Here is a 21,150-nt window from a genome sequence, read left to right on the forward strand (position 1 = left end):
TGGGAGAAGATTTTCTGCAATCTAACCAGTTGACAAAGGGCTAATATCCAAAATTAAACAAATTTACAAGAAAAAAACGACCCACCAAAAAGTGGGTGAAGCATATGAACAGACACTTCTCAAAAGAGGACATTTATACAGCCAACAAACATATGACAAAAAAGCTCATCATCACTGGTCATTAGAGAAATGCAAATCAAAACCACAATGAGATACCATCTCAGGCCAGTTAAAATGGTGATCATTAAAAAGTCAGGAGACAACAGATGCTGGAGAGGATGTGGAGAAATAAAAACATGTTTACACTGTTGGTGGCAGTGAAAATTGGTTCAAACAATGTGGAACGCAGTGTGGCAATTTCTCAAGGATCTAGAACCAGAAATGCCATTTGACCCAGCAATCCCATTAGTGAGTATATACCCAAAGGATTATAAATCATTCTACTATAAAGACACATGCACATGTATGTTTACTGGAGCACTATTCACAATAGCAAAGACTTGGAACCAATCCAAATGCCCATCAGTGATAGACTGGATAAAGAAAATGTGGCACATATACACCATGGAATACTATGCAGCCATAAAAAAGGATGAGTTCAGCTCCTTTGCAGGGACACAGATGGAGCTGGAAGCCATCATTCTCAGCAAACTAATACAGGAACAGAAAACTAAACACTGCATGTTCTCAATCATAAGAGCTGAACAATGAGAACACATGGAGACAGTGAGGGGAACATCACACACCAGGGCCTGTTGGGGGCTCTAGGGGAGGGATAGCATTAGGAGAAATACCTAACATAGATGACAGGTTGATGCGTGCAGCAAACCACCATGGCACATGTATACCTATGTAACAAATCTGCACGTTATGTACATGTATCCCAGAACTTAAAGTATAATAATAATAATAAAGTCAAGAAACAATGGATGCTAGTGAGGCTTTGGAGAGATGGGAATGCTTTTACACTGTTGGTGAGAATGTAAATTATTTCAATCATTGTGGAAGTCAATATGGTGATTCCTCAAGGATCTAGAACCAGGAATACCATTTATCCCAGCAATCCCATTACTGGGTATATACCCAAAGGAATACAAATCATTCTACTATAAAGACACATATGTTTACTGCAGCACTATTTACAATAGCAACATCATGGAACCAACCCATGTGCCCATCAATGATAAACTGGATAAAGAAAATATGGTACATATACACCATGGAATACTATGAAGCCATAAAAGGGAATGAGTTCATGTCCTTTGCAGGGACATAGATGAAGCTGGAAACCATTATCCTCAGCAAGCTAACACAGAAACAAAAAACCAAACACTGCATGTTCTCAGTGGGAGTTGAACAATGAGAACATATGGACACAGGGTGGGGAACATCACACACTAGGGTCTGTTGGTGGGTGGAGAACAAGAGGATGGAACTTAGAGGTTGGGTCAATAGTTGCAGCAAACCACCATCACACATACACGTAACAAACATCACACCTATGCAACAAACCTGCATGTTTGGCACTTGCATCCCAGAAATTAAAGTACAATTTTAAAAAATTGTCATTTTTCACCTATAATATTTACCTCCAAAAATTAAATTTTAATAAATTCCAACGTTAGGAAGACTGAAGAGAAACAAGCATTCTGGTACACTGTTGGTGGATGTCCAAGTGAGCGCAGTCTTTGAAATGTCATTTATCAATATGTAGGAAATTGTTGAAACACCTAAGCCCTGTGGACCTTACTAGTTATACAGTCTCCTAGAAATTTATCCAACTGATATCTGTATACATTTTTAAAAGGTAAGTTTATTGAAGTATTGTTTGAAATTTTAAAAAAATTAGCAAATATTTATCAGAAAGATACAATGAAATTTTATCAGGTTGTTAAAATGACATAGATTTGTACTTAAGACACAACAGTAAATGTAAAATCCAAGATATACAACAAGTATAATATTCCACTTGTGTAGGTACTTTTAAAATTTTATCAGGCGGAGTAGCAAGAAATTGCTAATGATAATAACCTTGTAGGTTTAAGACAATGTGTATTTCATACTTTTCTGCACTGTTTTAAATTTGTGCTTATATACGCTTTATATTTATTTTACAGGTAAATAACTTAAATGCTTTCATGAATATTTAATAACATGAAAAAATGCTCAGAAACAAGAGGGAAAACAATGTCTATCTGATCACAGTTCATTTACATTTATGTATAAACTTCTGACATATAAAAAAACTGAAAATATATTAAAAGGTTACCTGTGTTTATTGTCAAATGATGGGATTATGGCTTACCTTAATATTCTTTAAAAAATGTTTTTCTCCAGACCCATTTCACATGCAAGGATACACAAAGACTCAAACCAAAGGGATGGAGAAACATTTACCAACCAAATGGAGAGCAAAAATAAATAAATAAATAAAAAGCAGGAGTTGCAATTCTCATATCTGATAAAATAGATTTTAAAGCAACAAAGATGTAGTGGTAAAAGGATCAATGCAACAATAAGAGCTAACGATCCTAACACCCAGATACATAAGACTCATAAAGAGATTTAGACTCAACGAGACAGAAAATTAATAAGGATATCTAGGACTTGAATTCAGATCCAGAACAAGTAAACTTAATAAATATTTATAGAGCTCTCCACTTTAAATATATAAAATACACATTCTTGTCAATACCACATCACACCTACTCATAGGTTTAAATGAAATATTGATCAGCCATTATTAATACCCATTTTTTAGAATAAAGCAACATTTCCGTTCTCTCTCCCTCCTTTTCTTCCTTTCTTCCTCTCCTTCACTCCTTTTCTTTCCTTCTCTCCTTAAAAAAAATAAAAAATAAATAAAAATGTTTTTCTATATTTTTTCAACATCTTAAAATGAGAGTTCAAATTTTTAATGCCAAATATTAAAAATAAGTATTGTTAAAAAAAAGAGATGAACAAGGTCGTCTCTATCTCAGTAAGACTCAAAACCTTGATGATACAAAAATCTAACATGGAAAGCCCTGAGACAGCTACAATTTAGCTAATTCCATGGGGCTTTTCTAGCAAAGGACTCCACCGCGACTGAGACAAAGGAGAGAAGAAAAAATGAAATAAAAATAAAATGCCATGTCAGTACCTGTTCAGACAGAAAAAAGGATGGCACTCAAGGCAACGAGAACACCAAAAAGATTATGCAACTGGATGAAATTACTCCAAAAAAAGTATTACTACCACTAAATATAGTTAAGAGAATCTTTGATGCCACCAGAAAAGAAACTGCTTCTCCCTGTGCCTGGAGGCACCACAGAACTTCTCTATTTCCTCATCTGCATAACAAAAATCATAATTACACTCTGTTTCATGTTGGGATCTTCTACATCACTGGCATCCTGGGAGCAATTGGAATGGGACAGAGATAGGGGAGGATGGCAGACAGGAAGGAGACAGTTTTCTTCTTAGGAAAAAATGAACTGTTCTCTAAGTAGCATCATATAGAAAGAACGATTACTTTAACACCAGCTCATATCCCAGGTGTACCTACTCTAAGCCTGGATTGTTGGAAAGCAGTTTAATATTTCTGAATCCTAGTTACTATGCTTACAAAATGAAGACAATAAAATCTACTAGGCAAATTTTGTCTGAGCACTGACAACATGAATACAAACCTCTCATAACAGAGCCCAAATTTAGAAAATATTAAGTGAGTGCTGGATCTCCTTAAATTTTGATGACAAGAAGCATACTTTTCACACATCAGAAGGTGCCCTAGTCTGTGCTGGGCAATGCCTTTTTTCTGAGACAGAGTCTCACTCTGTCGCCCAGGCTGGAGTACAATAGAGTGATCCTGACTTACTGCAACCTCCACCTCCCGGGTTCAAGTGATTTTCCTGCCTCAGCCTCCCAAATAGCTGGGATAATAGGCACCCTGTACCACGCCTGGCCAATTTTTGTATCTTTAGTAGAGACGGGGTTTGGCCTTGTTGGTCAGGCTGGTCTCAAACTCCTGACCTTAGGTGATACACCCCACTTAGTCTTCCAACGTACTGAGATTACAGGGGTCAGCCACCACACCTGGCCAGTCAGTGACTTTTAATGGGAAACATGTTACAAGAAGATGTACAGATTAGTGAAAGAGCCAGAAAACTTAGAGCTTACTATGTCATTTTGTCAGCCATCTTTCTCCAAGCCAGATTTTTCTCTAGAGAGAGCATTCGGAAACTTCCTTTAGGCATGAAATCTCCCTGTTTGTTTTTTTTGTAATTTTCCTGTGAATATATAATATTTCAAAATAAAAAGTTGTTTTTTAGTCTTCATTTAGTGCCCTATTTTAGTTTTTCATCATACTCAAAATCTTCTTCTGTGTCACTCCTTCTTGCTGTAATGTAAACCCATTTCCTCTTTTCTCAGTCCTCTAGAGAGATGGTGCAGTCTATAACCTCAAATATTTCAAAACACAGATTAGGTCATCTTGCATTCTTCCCTCTTTCAGAATAAACAGCTGGATCCTACAAACCTTTCCTCATTCATCTTTTTCTTTCCTAACTTTAATTTTTTTAAACTAAGGATTCTTTTCTGAAACTATCTTCATTTTATTATTTTAAAAACATGGAAAAGACCCTTAGACAGTGGTTGCTTTTATTCATAAATAACCATTGGCAAAGGCTTTTTGTGGGAGTGGTTAAAAACGATTCACAAGAAGCTTTCTAAAAATTATAGCTAAATCTCAAATAGCAGTAATAAACAGAGCAGTCAGTCTAGTCCATGCAAACCTCATTTGAGGAGTTGGTCACTTCGGTTCAGAGACCGAAAGGCCATCATGTGTTAAAACTTAAGAGCTGGGGTCCTTGGAAAGCCCAAGGTAACGTGAGAAACATTGAAACTGCCCCTCCTTGCTACACATTTCCAGGATTCTAGGAAAAAGTACCCTAGACTTAAGATATTTCATCCTGAGTTCACTTCAGCTATTAAAGAAACACAGAAACTAGCTGTTAAAGAACGAAGCTCATAAAATTCAAATAAATTACGTCTTCATCTTAATGAAAGATATGTTCCTGTATTTTGCATAAAATCAGATACAAAAAAACATCAAAACATTTAGAACTGCATGGTATATACTTACATATGAAAATACCCTTGTCAAGAAAGTCTTTAAGACATTACCACTACGTGTTAGCCAATATTTTCACAGTACTATGGTGCTTATAAAATTACAGTTAATTGCCAAGGAATCTTTTGGGAATACTATAATGTATGAGTAAGGCTGTATCATCTTCTCTGCACACAGAGGAATGAGACTGTCTGCCCCTCTCATGGAGAGATATAACTGCACCCTCACAGAATTTTGCTCTCAGCCATGCCGCTCTATCTCATTGACTGCAATTTGGCAACTCCAGCTCTAACTGCTGCTTTCAGCACAGCCTGTCAGCTTTTGACGTGTCACACAAATCGAGCGCTCTGCCAGAGTGCCTCAAAATTCCTTTTAACGGCACCCCTCGGCACTCTCACAGACGCGTTCCCTGTTACTGCCCTCAGGCGGCTCGCTCCGTGTGGGAGCCTCCCTATCATTCATCTTCCTCAGATGACCAGCCGAGGAATGCAGAGCTGTGAGAAGCAGGCTTTCAGCGCCTGTACACAGGCTGTCTTCTGTGACTGGTAGATTTGTCCAGAAATCCCCAAATTGGCCCTGAAGCTAAATGTCAGGTCTCAGGGGTGGGGGTGGGGTTCCAAGCCTTCCTGTAATGCGCTAATCCCTTAATTCCGTTACATTTTCTAGGTGCCTTACAATTCACCAAGCCCTTTCATGCTTTATCTCAGTCAATCCTCAAAATGTCCCCAAGGAATAAGCAAACAGATATTATCATCACTGCTTCACAAATGAGGAAGATTCTAGTGTTAAAGTGACTTGAACTAAAAACTGAGGGACAGAGGTGAATGCCAGTTTGGATCCCTGCCATTCTGCTACAAGGACTGATCCCTCCAACATTTCTGACCTTTGCTTAGTTGGTGACACATGTTTATGAGTCTGTGAACATTCCTTTTGCCCTAGATATTAAGATTGCAACGGATTATCCATTGTTGCCTCAAAAACCACAAAATTTGGTCATCAATGATTGGTGCCTGGTTTTACTCCTGATCTACCATAGAAGACTTTTGGTTGCAGGCTGGGTGCAGTGGCTCAGGCCTGCAATTCCAGCACTTTGGGAGGCTGAGGCGGGCAGATCATAAGGTCAGGAGATCAAGACCATCCTGGCTAACATGGTGAAAGCCCGTTTCTACTAAAAATACAAAAAATTAGCCTGGCGTGGTGGCACGTGCATGTAATCCCAGCTACTAAGGAGGCTGAGGCAGGAGCATCGCCTGAATACAGGAGGTGGTTACAATGAGTCTAGATAGCACTTCTGCACTCCAGCCTGGGCAAAAGAATGAGACTCTGTCTCAAAAAAAAAAAAAAAAGACTTCTGGTTGTATATATAGTTTAATGAGGATGATGCCCTTTATTTTCCTGGTGGATTACTGATAACATATTGACCTTATAGAATTTCAAAAAACACAGTCACCAATTTCATAAAGGTTTTCACTAAAACTCATGGTCTCTCATTATGCTAAAATTCCCCACCAAAGAATCTGACAGCCTAACACCACTACTTACAACGTGCCCGCTTGACAATCAAGGATGAGTAAGAACAAAAGAAAGAATGAGACAATTAAGGTAGAATCCTTCACACTGACTGGAATGGAGAATAATTAAGAAAGTTGACTCTCAACATCAACAAACTAGTTTTGTCCACTATAAAATGGTAAAGTTGAATGAGACAGCACATGCTCTGCACAATGAATGCCAGGACAGAGAGGCCCTCATGATAGCTTGGTCTCCATAACCCCTCACCCTATTATCACTTAAAGACCCCTATGGTCTTCAGCAAACTCCTTTATATAGACAGAGATCAAGTCTGATGATGGCATTACAATATTATTTCATTATCGCAATTGTTTATTTGAATTCAAGGCCTTATACTTTTACAAGTACTTTCAATTCTCTTAACTTCATTTAACTTCACAATCAGTATAACCTAAGATTTAAAGGTGAGGAAACTGAGGTTGAGAGAAAATAGTACTCCCAAACCGATACAAAAAGCTGATGCTAGAACACACTTCTCTCAGTTGGCTGCTTTCTCCTGTTTTTTTTTTTTCTTCTCATATTTGACAGGCTATCCCAGCAGTGACTCATGCTTGTAAAACTATGAACCTAACCAATTTGTTTGCAAATTCCTCTAGTTCTTCTACAGCTTCTGCCTAGCTCCCTATGGGCAGCACGTGTTCACAGTACATGCTTCAACACGGCTTAGAGGTTACTCTCCAAAAGAGTATCAGTCAGGATCTAGTCAGGAAAACAGAAACCATGATTTATTTTAACAGAGATAATTTAATATGAGAAATAGTTAAATTGATATCAAAGTACTAAAAGATACAAAGGAAACCCTTATATGTCATAGAGGAGGCAGGAGCAGCCACCAGCCCTAGGGCTGGGAGGAAGAATAGAGGGAAGAACCCAGACCCCTGATGAGGGAGCAGCCCTCAACTGGAAATGCCTTTAAGAGGGAATGCTGCAGAAAAGTCAGAAGCCAGAATCAATCACCAAAAACAAACCACTCCTACTGGGGGTAGAACAGCTGCTGATGAGAGAATTTTTCAGGCAATGAAACTACTCTGCGTAATAGTATAATGGTAGATACATGGTGCTATGGTTTGAATGTGTCCCTCAAAATTAATGTGTTGAAAACACAATCGCCAATGCAACAGTGCTGGAAGGTGGGGACTAATGGGAGGGCATCCATCACCTTCATGAATGGGTTAATCCTCACATCAGTAATCCTAGCACTTTTGGAAGGCCTAAGCAGGTGGATCACTTGACCTCAGGAGATTAAGACCAGACTGGGAAACATGGCGAAACCCCGTCCTACAAAAAATGCAAAAACTAGCCAGGTGTGGTGTTGCATACCTCTACTCCCAGCTACTTGGAAGGTCGAGGCGGGAGGATCACTTGAGCCTGGGAGGTGGAGGATACAGTGAGCTGAGATCATACTACTGCACTCCAGCCTGAGCTACAAAGCCAAACTCTATATCAAAAAAAAAAGAATGGGTGAGGGGGTGCTCAAGGAAATGAGTTTACTCCTTCTTGCTCTTCTGTTTTTCTGCCATGGGAAGAATGGCATTCCTCCACTCCAGAGGCTGCAGCCTTCAAGGCACCACCTTGGAAGCAAAGACTTGGCCCTTACTAGCCACCAAACCTGCCAGTGCCCTGATCTTAGACCTCCCAGCCTCTAGAACTGTGAGAAATAAATTTTAATTCTTTACAAATTACCCAGTGTCAGGTATTTTGTTACAGCAGCACAAAATGGACTAGGAAACATGGCATTGTAGATTTATATAAACCCACAGAATGTAAACACCAAGACAGAACCCTAAAGTCAACCACGACTTTGGGTGATAATAAAGTGATGTAGGTTCACTGATTTGCAACAAATGTACCCTCTGTTGGGAGACATTAATAACAAGGGAGTCTATGCATGTGTAGGGACAGGGATATGGGAAATCTCTGTACTTCCCAGTTCAACCTTGATGTGAACCTAAAACTGCTCTTAAAAATAAAGAAGAAAAATCCACTGATGCTGAGGGACCACTTTCAGAAAGGAGGCAAACAGGATAAGCATGTCCAGTCTTCCTCTTCTAGCCAAGCAGCCTCCCTCTAGCACCTCCTGTTGACAGAAACTGTAGGGAAGAAGCTGGCAAATGAGAAACATGGTTTTAGAGCCTGACTCAATGTCACAAACAAAATATGAAGGGTGGTTTTGAAGCTGAGAGATGATGGCTTAATAATCAGCACAGAGTGTGCTTCACATGTTCAAAATCTTCAGTCTGGGGATGCTCCTGCCAACTGGGCATCTACCTTCACTTGCTTTTTATAGCACAGGCTAAGACAGAATTTGTTGATGGCTGCTGGATAAGAAACTAAAGAGATACTAACTGACCAGGACATTTATTTTCACCCTCTCTCATTCAAAACCTTCTGCTGTCAGGCCGCTCATACAGGGTGTGGAAACATCTGCATTCCAAACATTTTACTGCTTTGTATTAAGAAGCCTCATTGTATAAAAAGCAGCTAAACAGCCTTAAAGGCAAGCTATCATAGGTTCAAATCCTGATTTGATCACTTACTAGCTGTGAAATATTAGGTTATTTTACCTTCCTGAGTCAGTTTTTCTGTAATAGTTATATCACCTGTACCACATGGCTTTTTAAAGAATTAAATGATACACTGGTATAAAGTGCCTGGCACATATACAGACAAATGCTGGTTTTATTCTCTTTGTATAAGAAAAATAAGATCTCAGAAAGTTAAAGAGCTATTAATAATCAACTTTTCTTTTTTGAACTCTTCATCTTGTGTTTCCAGTTGGTCTATGAACTGTTCGTACTTCCAAGAGAATATCCTCTCAATGCCAGAAAACCTACAATGGATGCTCACAGGATTAAAATCAAAGAGAAGCTCAAATAAGAGGCCTTAGAGAGCAAACTCTGAAGTTAACAAAGGCAAAACACAGCTTACATGCAAGGAGCAAATAGGAGAAAACAGAATAAAATATTCACTTGGCTCTTAATAAGGAAACATGGATTTCCGCATGAAGGACATTTTGTTTTCTTAATGCAAACTTGCATTACCTAAACAATGGATACAGAGCCACATTATTTTTTTTAAGGTTAGTATTTTCTTGACTTATTGTAATCCTGGCATGACCACAACCCTAGGGGCATCATTAGAAAGCACACTGAGTAGACATAATGGTATTAAACTCCCAAAAGTATTTGATAGGAGCATTTATGAGAAATAACCAAATCTACAAGTAAACATCAGAGCTCAATTAAATTTAAAAAATGAAGGTCATTTCCATTTAAAGCTCAGTGGTAGACTCAATCAATGAAGCATTTTCCTAAGGGGCAAAGGCTCATAGAGTGACTTAAATGAGTTCTTATTTAAAGACCTGCAGAGAAGGGTCATAAAATGTCAGTAATAATGGTGCGATAATTGTAAGAAAAGGGCATTTTACCATGACATTTTTTTTGAAAGGCAAAAGTCAACTTTTTATTTGTCCCCATTAGGGGCTTACCAAAATAAAATCATTTCACAGGGGCTCAGCATTGTACAGGACTTTGAATATCCTCTGGCCCAAGAGCCCACTGAATGTTTAAATTTCCTCAGTCCTCGTCATCACTGACAAGGGGTTCTTTACCCCATTACTCAAAATGTGGCTTAAGAACCAAGAGCATTGGCATTACCTGGGACACATTAAAAATGCAGAATCTCAGGCCCAATCCTAGGCCAACTGAAATTAGATTCTGTGTTTTAACAAAAATTGCCAAATAACTGCCATGCACAGCGTAGTTGGAGAAGCATGCTGTACTTTGTCCAGTGCTCCTTAAGGTGTGCTCTCCAAACCAAACAGCTTCAGCCTCACCTGAGAAGCTGATAAAAATACAAATTCTGGGGACCTGTCCCAGCCCTACTAAATCAACAACTCTGGGCGTGGGGCCTAGCAACCTGGGTTTAACAAGCCCTCCAGGTAATGTGGAGGCATGTTGAAGCTTGAGAATCACTGCATCGGCCTGGACTTGAACAGACTGGTTTTAAGGAATTAAGAAATTCTCGAACGCAGCCCACACTGCACCTGTGGACAGCACCCCAAGAAAATTCTTCCTTAGAACTGAGCCTAAATATCTCTTCATAACTCTGCCAACTGGGCCTTTTCTACCAAGAGAAATAAAGACAAAAAATCTCAAACTTTCTTCCACATGACAATCCTACAACATCTAAAAATAGCTATGACATTATGCATCCTTTTTTCTTCAGGCAGAATGTCCACATAGCTAGTTTTAGATACATAATACACAATGAATAATAGTTTAGATACATAATACACAACGAATAAATACACAGATAATAGTTTAGATACATAATACACAATGAATGTAGTTAAAATATTTATTAATATTATATTAACACATGCTATAATTATATTAGCTATTATAATGGCATAGTCACTGTGAAATAAATCCTTTTTAAAGAGAGATGTGCAAATACCTATCACATACATAAAATCCCATATTTACTAAAAGAAGAATAAAATGATCATCTGTCTCATTCTAGAAGTCAAATACCAACAATCAGAGCTATATACACCAAGTTTTTAGCAGCCGCTTCATTCATGGGCTCATCTCATGCCAACCCCATGAGTGCTACAGCAACAATAATATTATTGTTTATCTTTTTGTTACATAGATTTTTTTTCTTTCCACATATGCCACTGTTTGAAAAGTGACTTGGGGTCTCAATTCTGTCTCCGCCTGAGTCTCCATTCTCATTTCAGCTTGACCCCAGCATGGAGCAGCACTGGGCTATCTGGATGGAGACTTTGGAGAAGACTAAGACTTAGCTCCATTCCTTTCACAATCACCACTTCTTTTTCCTTAATTTCTTACCATATAGAAAAAAACAGCTCAATGACTTCTCTAATTGTATGGAAAATAACTTGGCATGGCTTATTAAACATCATTCAAAATGGAACTAATGTAAGTCATGAGCATTCTAAGCATACCACAGTTCATTAAACTGCATGATATTATCACATCACACTAAGAAAGTTGGAGCTGTGACTCAAGGTCCCTTGGGACTTCCTTTTGCATGAAACACACTACCTTCTTCTTGTTACAAAAAACAAACCTCAGAAACACACATGAACTCAACGTTCAACTTTAAATGCAGTCCAGGGTGGCCCTTGAATGAGTGGAACATGAAGGGGAAAAACATCAGCATGTCTACTGGGGAAGGTAAGTCTATTTGCTGGAGCACCCAGCACTGCACCTGGCATAGAATAGACAAGCCTGCAGAGGACACTAAGTTATATTTTCATCCATCTGTTGAGGTCTAATGCAGCATTGCAGCAACTACCATGGCATGTGTGGGCAGCAAATACTTTCAAATATACCCACTGATTACTCTCCTAGGACACCTGCTATACAAACCCAGAGCTTTAGTCTTTGCAGATGTCCAAAGGCCACTGCCTGTTCATCTACAGCTATTGAAAATGTCAGTGAGTATCACAAATAATATCTTCTCCAAGATTCTCTTGAAGCTCCACACCTCTCTCCAAATCTTCCTGTAATAATGTTGTATTTTTCACCTCCTTGACACTGCTGTTATTCCACAGATCACTATGGTCATTTGGTTACTTGCCTTCTCCCCACCAGCAGGTAGTAGGATCCCTGATGGCCAGGGCTTGCTCTTTCTACTCTAAAAGCACTGCGTGTGCCACTGTGGTACAGTGTGGCCCTTCCACCCAACAACCACCCCTCCTTCATTCATACCAACAAAACGCCTCTTTTATTTGGAAAGGCTAATTATGAATTTTGATTCATCTCATGCAATCATGAAAATCAGATTCTAATTTCTGCTTCCTTCCTTGCTGAAAAAGATAATGTTGTTTTAAGCAGGGGCAACCATAACAGGGTCAAGAGGTGACAAGCTTAAGGACAAAACCCAGAATGGTAGAGCCGAAAGGCAGAAAGGCTCTAGGTCTCTATGGCTTTGTAAAGCTAGTGCAGCAACACCAGAACAACTAACCTAAGTTCTTCTTGTTATGCAAGATTATCAGTTTTCATGTAGCCAATATCAATCGGGTATTGTTACTTACAGCCAAAAGCATTACTAATACAGCTATGAATATTATCATTGCTGGGACAAAATAAACATTTGAATATTTATTCAGATATAGGTATCTAATTGAGTTTAATCTATTTGAGTAGTTCAAAAAACACAAAAGCTCTTGGTATCTCATCGCCAACATTTTCTCCCTCTTTATTCAAAATTTCAGGGGCCCTGCACAGTGGTACCTGTAATCTCAGCACTTTGGAAGGCCAAGGCAGGAGGATCACTTGAGCCCAGGAATCCGAGCCCAGCCTTGGCAACATAGTGTGATACTGTCTCTACAAAAATATAAAAATTATTTTAAAAATTAGCCAGTTGTGGTAGTACACACCAATAGTCCCAGTTACTCAGAGGGAGAGGAACGAAATTGGAAGATTACTTGAGCCTGGTAGGTCAAGGCTGCTGTGAGCCATGATTGCACCACTACACTCTAGCCTGTGCAACAGAGCGAGAACTATGTCAAAAAAAGAAATTCACCTAAGTTATAGGAAAGAGCGAATCCCTAACTTCAGTGAATGCTAACACTTTCGGCATACTAATTAAATTGTTATTTTTTAAATAACAGGGAAATGTTTGTTCAGAGGAAATTACACCTGCAGTAACAAAGAGAAAAAAATTTTTAGTGTTCAGTACTAAATGAGCCGTGCTTTAAAAGGTAGTTTATAAATTACAAAATATCCAAAAGTTCATCCTAAATGAAGTAGCTGGGCTATATCAGAAACCACATAAAACCCTGCAGTTCTTCAGTTCTCTAGCTGCAAACACCCAGGTCTCTGCCACCTGTGCCTCCTACACAGATCCCCAAATCTGTGTAAATTATAATTTCCATAGGTTTGTGACCCATTTTCAGTAGGACCAATGCTATGAAACTATATCCAGACATACAGTTTGGTAAAATCTTTCAGGAATCATTAACAAAGTCACAAACAAGTATTATTTGCACAATAAATTTTCCAACTGTGTTCTCAAATCAATCACTCCCCCAGGCACAGGAACCTTAAAGATAATACATTTACCACAATAGGTTTTCAATGACAGAAGTGGAAAGGCAATAAAAACCTCTACATGCCTCTATTTTACTATTGAAAAATTGCTTCTAACAAATTATAAACTTATATTTCCATTCAAAGAAAACTATACTCAGTGAAACCCCTTAGGGCCTAAAGATTTCTAAAGGCTATTCCATTTTTAATTTAAATCTTCCCACTGTTCCTGTCAGAAATGAAGGATCTCTTGGCTCGCAGGCCTTGGAAATCTTTGCAGGGGAAGCTCCCAAGCTACAGGCAGAATTATTTTCAACTTCTGGGCTTACTAATGTCATTTATTAGTTTAACATGACAACTTCTCATCTTTCACCTCTGACTCAGTGAGAAGAACCCAAGACGTCTGCCTGAAGTGCCTCATTTCAAATGCACCCAAGAAGCTGCATTAGGAACTTACTGAACTGCCTGGTGCAGTTCTGTTACTATCATCTCCTGCTCCTCCCCCTCCTTCCCCTCCTCCTCCTCCTCCACTTCTTCCACCTGGAACTTGGCCAGTTCTGCAAAGCCACGGACACACCCTTAATCTCACGGGATCCTCATCACAAATCTATCAAGCTTACAGGGTAGGCGTTATCTCTCCGTTAGAGAAGAGAAAAATGCCATACAAATTTGAAAAGTCAAATCAACAGGAAAAAAAGGGGAGCTTTGGTTTTCCCACTGCCCCACACTGACCATTAAATTATAATGTTTCACTTACAGAGCATCACTCTATCAGGCTTTTTTAGGCTGGACCTGACCCCAGCTTTGGAAACCATCTGGAATCTCTTCTGTTACTTTCCAGTATTGTCATTGAACAGCACTGTCAGTCTCAAATTCTATCAGCTCAGCTTTATTCTCTGAAGGGGGAATTATTAAACCAATTCTATCAAACTTGACTTAGCAATCTATAAAAAATAGAAACCTCTATGTCTATAAGAAATAGAAGACAGAATTTTCATACTTTCATAAACATGAGCAAATATTAATGTTGCAGGGAGAAAAGGAGTTTAGAAGTCTTTCCAAAATTTATTTACAATATTTAATTCAAAGTATACCAGCTTGGCAGGGTGGCTCATGCCTGTAATCCCAGCACTTTAGGAGACTGATGCGAGCAGATCACTTGAGGTCAGGCGTTCAAAACCAGGTTGGCCAACATGGTAAAACCCCTTCTCTATTATTAATACAAAAATTATCGTGGTGTGGTCATGTGAACCTATAATTCCAGTTGTTAGGGAGGCTGAGGCACAAGAATCTTGTGAACTCTGGAGGCAGAGGTTGCAGTGAGCTGAGGTTGCACCAGTGCACTCCAGCCTGGGCAACAGAGTAAAACTATTTCTCAAATACAAAAAAAAAAAGTATACTGTAAATGTTAAATACTTAAATGAAAGAACTTAAACTATAAAAATCCTAGAAGAAAACCTAGGAAAAAGTCTTCTAGACATTGCCCTAGGCAAAGAATTTATGACTAAGTCTTCAAAAGCAAACATAACAAAAATAAAAATTGACAGTGGGATCTAATTAAAGAGCTTCTGCATAGCAAAAGAAATTATCAATAAACAGACAACCTACAGAATTGGAGAAACTATTTGCAAATTATGTATCCAACAAAAGAGTAAGAAACTTATGTGAATCAACAAGAAAACAAAACAAATAACCCTATTAAAAAGTGGGCAAAGGACATGAACAGACACTTCTCCAAAGACACACAAATGGGCAACAACAAACATATGAAAAATGCTCAACACCATTAATCATCAGAGAAATGCAAGTTGAAACCACAGTTAGATAAGATCTCACACCAGACACAACGGCTTGTATTAAAAAGTCAAAAAATAACCGATGTTGGTGAGGTTGCAGAGCAAAGGGAATGCTTAGACACTATTGCTGAAAATGCAAATTAGTCCATGTGAAAAGTCCCTGTGGAAAATTTCTCAAAGAACTAAAAGTAGAATTATCATTTGACCCAGCAATCCTATAACTGGGTATATACCCAAAACAAAATAAATCATCTACCAAAAAGACATCTACACTTGTATGTTCATCACAGCACTAGTCAAAATAGCAAAGACAAATCAACCCAGATGCCCATCAACAGTGGATTGGAAAAAGAACATATGGTATTAAAAGTAATGGCAAAATCCACAATTACTTTTGCACCAACCTAATACATATACATCATGGAATACTACACAGCCATAAAAAGGAATGAAATCATGTCCTTTGCAGCAACATAGATGCAGCTGGAGGGCATTATCCTAAGTGAACTATCATGGAAACAGAAACCCAAATACTGCGTGTTCTCACTTATAAGTGAGAACTGAACACTGAGTATACACAAACATAAAAATAGGAACCACAAACACTGGGGATTCCAAAAGGGGAAGGAAGGAAGGAGGGCAAGGGTTGAAAAATGACTTATCAAGTACTATGTTCACTACTTGCATAACAGATCATTAGAAGCCTGAACAAGGGCATCACACAATAGACCTGTGCAACAAACCTGCACATGTACCTCTTGAATCTAAGATTTTTTAGAAAATTAAAAATTTTTATTTAAATTTAAATTTAAAATTTTTTAATTTTCTATTGCTTTTTAAAATTTAAGACCACATCCCTTTAAAAAGAAATCGTTTACTCCCCAATATATTTTTCTCTATATGGCAGAGTATTGCCAAGAACCTATTATAATTTATGATATATGGTCAGGAAAACTATTTGAAAAATGCTACCAAGACCGGCAGTCTAAGGAATATCAACCAGCACCAAAACATTAACCCATTATTTATGATGTACATAAAATTACTGTTTAATTAGTTAAAAATCCTTATCGCACATCTACAGCAGTGATCCTCAACACTGCCCCAAAACACAATCTCCTGGAGCATTTTGAAACATATTACAACTCAACTCGAGTGGGACTGGAACACTGACTTTCTCAGGAGCTCCCCAGGCAATTCTAGTGTGCAGCCAGGTTGGGAACTACTGACTGTGCAAACTGCTAAGGAGGTGGGTGGGAGGAGGGCAGTGGGGAACAAAGACACTTGGGAGAGATGCATAAAGGAGGAGGAGAATACCAACAGTCAGTCTCAGACGCACCCATCTGTGGACAGAGAAAAGCAACTTAGAAAGACATCAGCTCTGTGAAGAGAGAAACACTTGTTTTCAACACATCAATATTAGTGATAGCTGGAACTGTGGTGGCTGCAAAGAGACTAAGTGGTCAAAGGCCCTAGAGACACAGCTGTAGGAACATTAGGTGAGGGATACTGGTTGAAACCAAGGGATTATATCAGAGAGCTTGGCGAGCTCTGTATGAGTACCCAGAACTGAGCCTGGGGAGACACCAGTCATATAAGGGCAGGAGAGATTAGGGAGCAGGAGGAAGGAGAGGCAGGAAGAGAACAAGACAAACATATACATAGAGATTTCTAGCAAAGTATGAAGTAAGTCATTTAAGCATTAGCTGTGAAATATTCAGAAATCCCACCGATTGCAAGAATCATTTCTTAATATAGGCAAAGCTCTTTTCCTATGCTTGGGTGAAGGGTTTTAATGACAATCTTCCTATTTAAGTAGTTCAAAAACAATTTCAGAAGACACTGAGCCTACACTATTGTTAAGAGGGGAACAAAAACGTATTCCCCACCTATTAGAAATTTATAGAATCACAGGTCCAAACAACCAAAAGACAATTTATAATCAAATGTTAGGTTGTGTGGTAGAGGCAGCTTGGTTTCGAAGCACAGAGAAGAAAATTAAAACTGAATTTTCAGATTTGGGCCCTAAACTAGATTCCCAATGAAAAATAAGTGAAAGGTAACAACACAAACAACAATAACAATTATGACACACCCTTTAATGTCCTTTAAAGCAGTTATGCATTTTCAAAGCACCAACAGTCACTCACTACAGAATTAGTCATGAGAAAATCTCTGCTGTATTGCCATCATATACCATTTTGCCATTTCAATGATTAAGGGCCTCCATCTTAATTTTTTCTCTAGTTTAAAAGGAATTTGCCATATCCATATATCTGCCAAATAAAATGTGAAAGAAATACTTTCCCCTCCAAAATTTTAGAGGTTGTCTTCCAACAAATAATCAAGAAGGGAGTAATCTCTTATACTCTCAGGACCCCTGCAGTTTATTTTTATGGGTTTTAAAAATTATTTCCAGTTCCAAGAACAAATTTTGCAGGATTTTTAAGTTAAAAAAAGATAAAATGCCTCTGTCTCTTTTTTCCCATGGAAGTTGAGGCAACTTTTGCCCCAGCAGCCAAAACCAAGAGGCATTAAAGGTCTCAACAGCCCCCTTAAAACAGTAGAGAGAGCTTTAGTTCCACAACCACGCCATCTACTTGTTTTAATTTTTATTTTTTAAATTATTTAATAATTTTAATAATTTTTATTTTTATTTTTCAGTCTGTTGCCCAGACTGAAGTGCAGTGGCATGATATCGGCTCACTGCAACCTCTGCTTCCTGGGTTCAAGTCATTTTCCTGCCTCAGCCTCCCAAGTAATTGGGATTATAGGCACATGCCACCATGCCTGGCTAATTTTTGTGTTTTCAGTAAACATGGGGTTTCTCCATGTTGGCCAAGCTGGTCTCGAACTCCTGACCTCAGGTGATCCACCCAACTCAGCCTCCCAAAGTTTTGGGATTACAGACACAAGCCACTGCGCGGGGCCTCCACTTGTTTTTATAATCATCCTCGTGACCCCAACAGTCCATCCTTCCTCCTGAGAGTAACCTTCCCTGAGAGAATAAATTGTTTCAACAAGAGACCCAGTTCTGGTCCATCTGGACTCCTATGAGACCCTTCCAAACCAGGCATTCCTCTTTTCTCCAAATCATAGGATTTCCAGAGTCCAAACAACACCCATTAAACATTTGGCGCATGATCCTAACATTAATAAGGGGAGGAGAAAGCCTCAGTGTATACTTTTTCTTTACCATTTTAGGACAAAGGCCTATATTTCGACAAATTTGTGATAAACAGTGCAAAACTAAAAGACACCAGAATTCAACTGAATATCAAAAAAGACTTCCACAAGAATTGTTCAGAAACGAAATGGGCTTCTGTAACACAAGAAGCAATGTGTTGAAAGCATAAGAAAAGCTAGAGGCTTCACACATGGGCAGGTTCAGCTTTCAGTCTCAGCTCTTTCCAAGTCTAAGGTCACTTATCAAATAACAATTCCTAACTTGCTTTATTTCTAATGTGAGAATATTTACCGTAATAGCTCTGGGCCAGCCACTCTGCTAAGAAACTTACATCTACCAACTCATTTAATCCCCAGAATAACTCTAAAAGGCAGGTAGTAACTAAAACATTTCTCATTTTATCAATGAGGGCACTGTGTGGCACAGAGAGATTGAAAAACTTCACTTGAAAGTCCTATGGCAAATAAATATGGCACTGAGATTCATTCAGTCTTGCTCTAAAATCTGCTCCCTTAATTGCTAGTCACTCAAAAAATTGCAGCCGCTATTTTAATTTATTACCTACATAAAATAACAATATTATTATTTATCATATGATATTATATAGTATATAAAATTAAATTGTTATTAAGCTGCCTGATGCTGGACATGTTCCAGCAGAAGTTAGAAACACCCTTGAGTGATCTCTAGGGTTCTTTTCTACTCTATGACTTTATTCCATGGTGGGTCAGTCTTGTTCTTTGAACTGCAAAGGAAGATGTTATGACACCTTAGCTCTCTGTTCTTCCCATAAGCTAGGACGCAGCAATCCCATTACCACGTGGCAAATCTCTACCCAAGGAAAATGCAGGTGGTTTTGAATATTTTGGAAACTACCTGCAAGAAGGAGACTAAACTATTGAAAATGGACGCCTTGGCCCATTGTTCAAAATTTCAAGATGCAGCTTAAGCTGTCAATACAAACATTTGCTGAATTCTGATGTTCCACTTTCATTTGGAAAATGTCCAACAGAAAGAATTTGAGTTCTTTCTTTCTTTTCCATTCTTTTATACTGCAAGAGACAGACATCTCTATGAGCCAGTGTTTCTAAAAAATAGTCACCAGGGATAGGATCCCAGAAAGCTAGAGAGTAGTGTCAGCTACAGTATAGACAATTTCTCCAACAAAATTGCCTCGTTCCAGACTCCCTTCTTGGCACAACATGTACTTTCAAAAATAGTAGCCCAATTTCATAAGCAAGTTGGAACCCACTGATCCTGACTTCTAAAATACTGCATTCCTTCTGTTGCTAGTAATGCTCAAAATATGTCTCTTAAAATTACTTGTCAGTTTCCTTTCAACAGGGCCAATTCCTTTTCTCCTGAGACAAAATCCTGAAAACCAGAAGCCTAGGAAAATGAATGGATCATGATCTTGCTGGCATGTTTGGCAATGAACTTAAAGTGGTCCCCACTTTCCAAATCAACTCCCCTCCCCACTTTTTGATGAGAATTTGAATGCCCTGAAAGATCCTGGACCCAGATCATCTTTAAATTTTAAAGAATTTTCCTTTTATACAGTTTTTCCCCCACAGTGACTACAATGGTTAAATTATGAAAAACTACACTCAAGGAAAAGATTGAAAGTTACTTTCTTAATTTATGTGCTGGGCTTGTACATGGGGGATTAATTTGACCAAACCAGTTATATTTTTGTGTGTTAAAATGTAATTGGCGGCTGGGCGCGGTGGTTCACACCTGTAATCCCAGCACTTTGGGAGGCCAAGGCAGGTGGATCACGAGGTCAAGAGATCGAGACCATCCTGGTCAACATGGCGAAACCCTGTCTCTACCAAAAATACAAAAAATTAGCTGGGCATGGTGGTGCGTACCTGTAATCCCAGCTACTCAGGAGGCTGAGGCAGGAGAATTGCCTGAACCCAGGAGGTGGAGGTTGCGGTGAGCCGAGATCGCGCCATTGCACTCCAGCCTGGGTAACAAGAGCGAAACTCCGTCTCAAAAAAAAAAAAAAAAAAAAAAAAGAAAAGAAAAATGTAATTGGCAAAAAAATACATAATCGTTAATTTTTAATGATTAAAGTATGTAATATATTCTCTTGTAATTCTTAAATATAGACAACTGTAAAATAATTAAATGAATCCATGTTCATGTTTATTCCATGGTGGGTCAGTCTGGTTCTTTGAACTGCAGAGGAAGATGTTATGACACCTTAGCTCTCTGTTCTTCCCACAAGCTAGGACCCACCAATCCCATTACCACATGGCAAACCTCTACCCAAGGTAGAGGTTCGTGGCAATAACAATTTTAAAGGTTATTTAAGGAGAAAGTCTAAAATGCTAAAATTTCATTTTATTCCTATAATCTAGCTTCCAGCATCAGAAATCAATTACAAAGAAATTATTTTCTCATTACACACAT

At 38.6% G+C, this 21,150-nt stretch overlaps 1 protein-coding gene across 6 annotated transcripts in view; it reads right to left on the bottom strand.

Annotated features, from left to right (window-relative positions):
• Positions 1-21,150, bottom strand: part of CERS6 (ceramide synthase 6) — a 341,952-nt gene that overhangs the window by 259,125 nt on the left and 61,677 nt on the right. The gene's annotated exons all lie outside the window — the stretch shown is intronic.

This window comes from Callithrix jacchus, chromosome 6, assembly GCF_049354715.1.
Source record: "Callithrix jacchus isolate 240 chromosome 6, calJac240_pri, whole genome shotgun sequence".
Classification (NCBI taxonomy): Eukaryota; Metazoa; Chordata; class Mammalia; order Primates; family Cebidae; genus Callithrix; species Callithrix jacchus.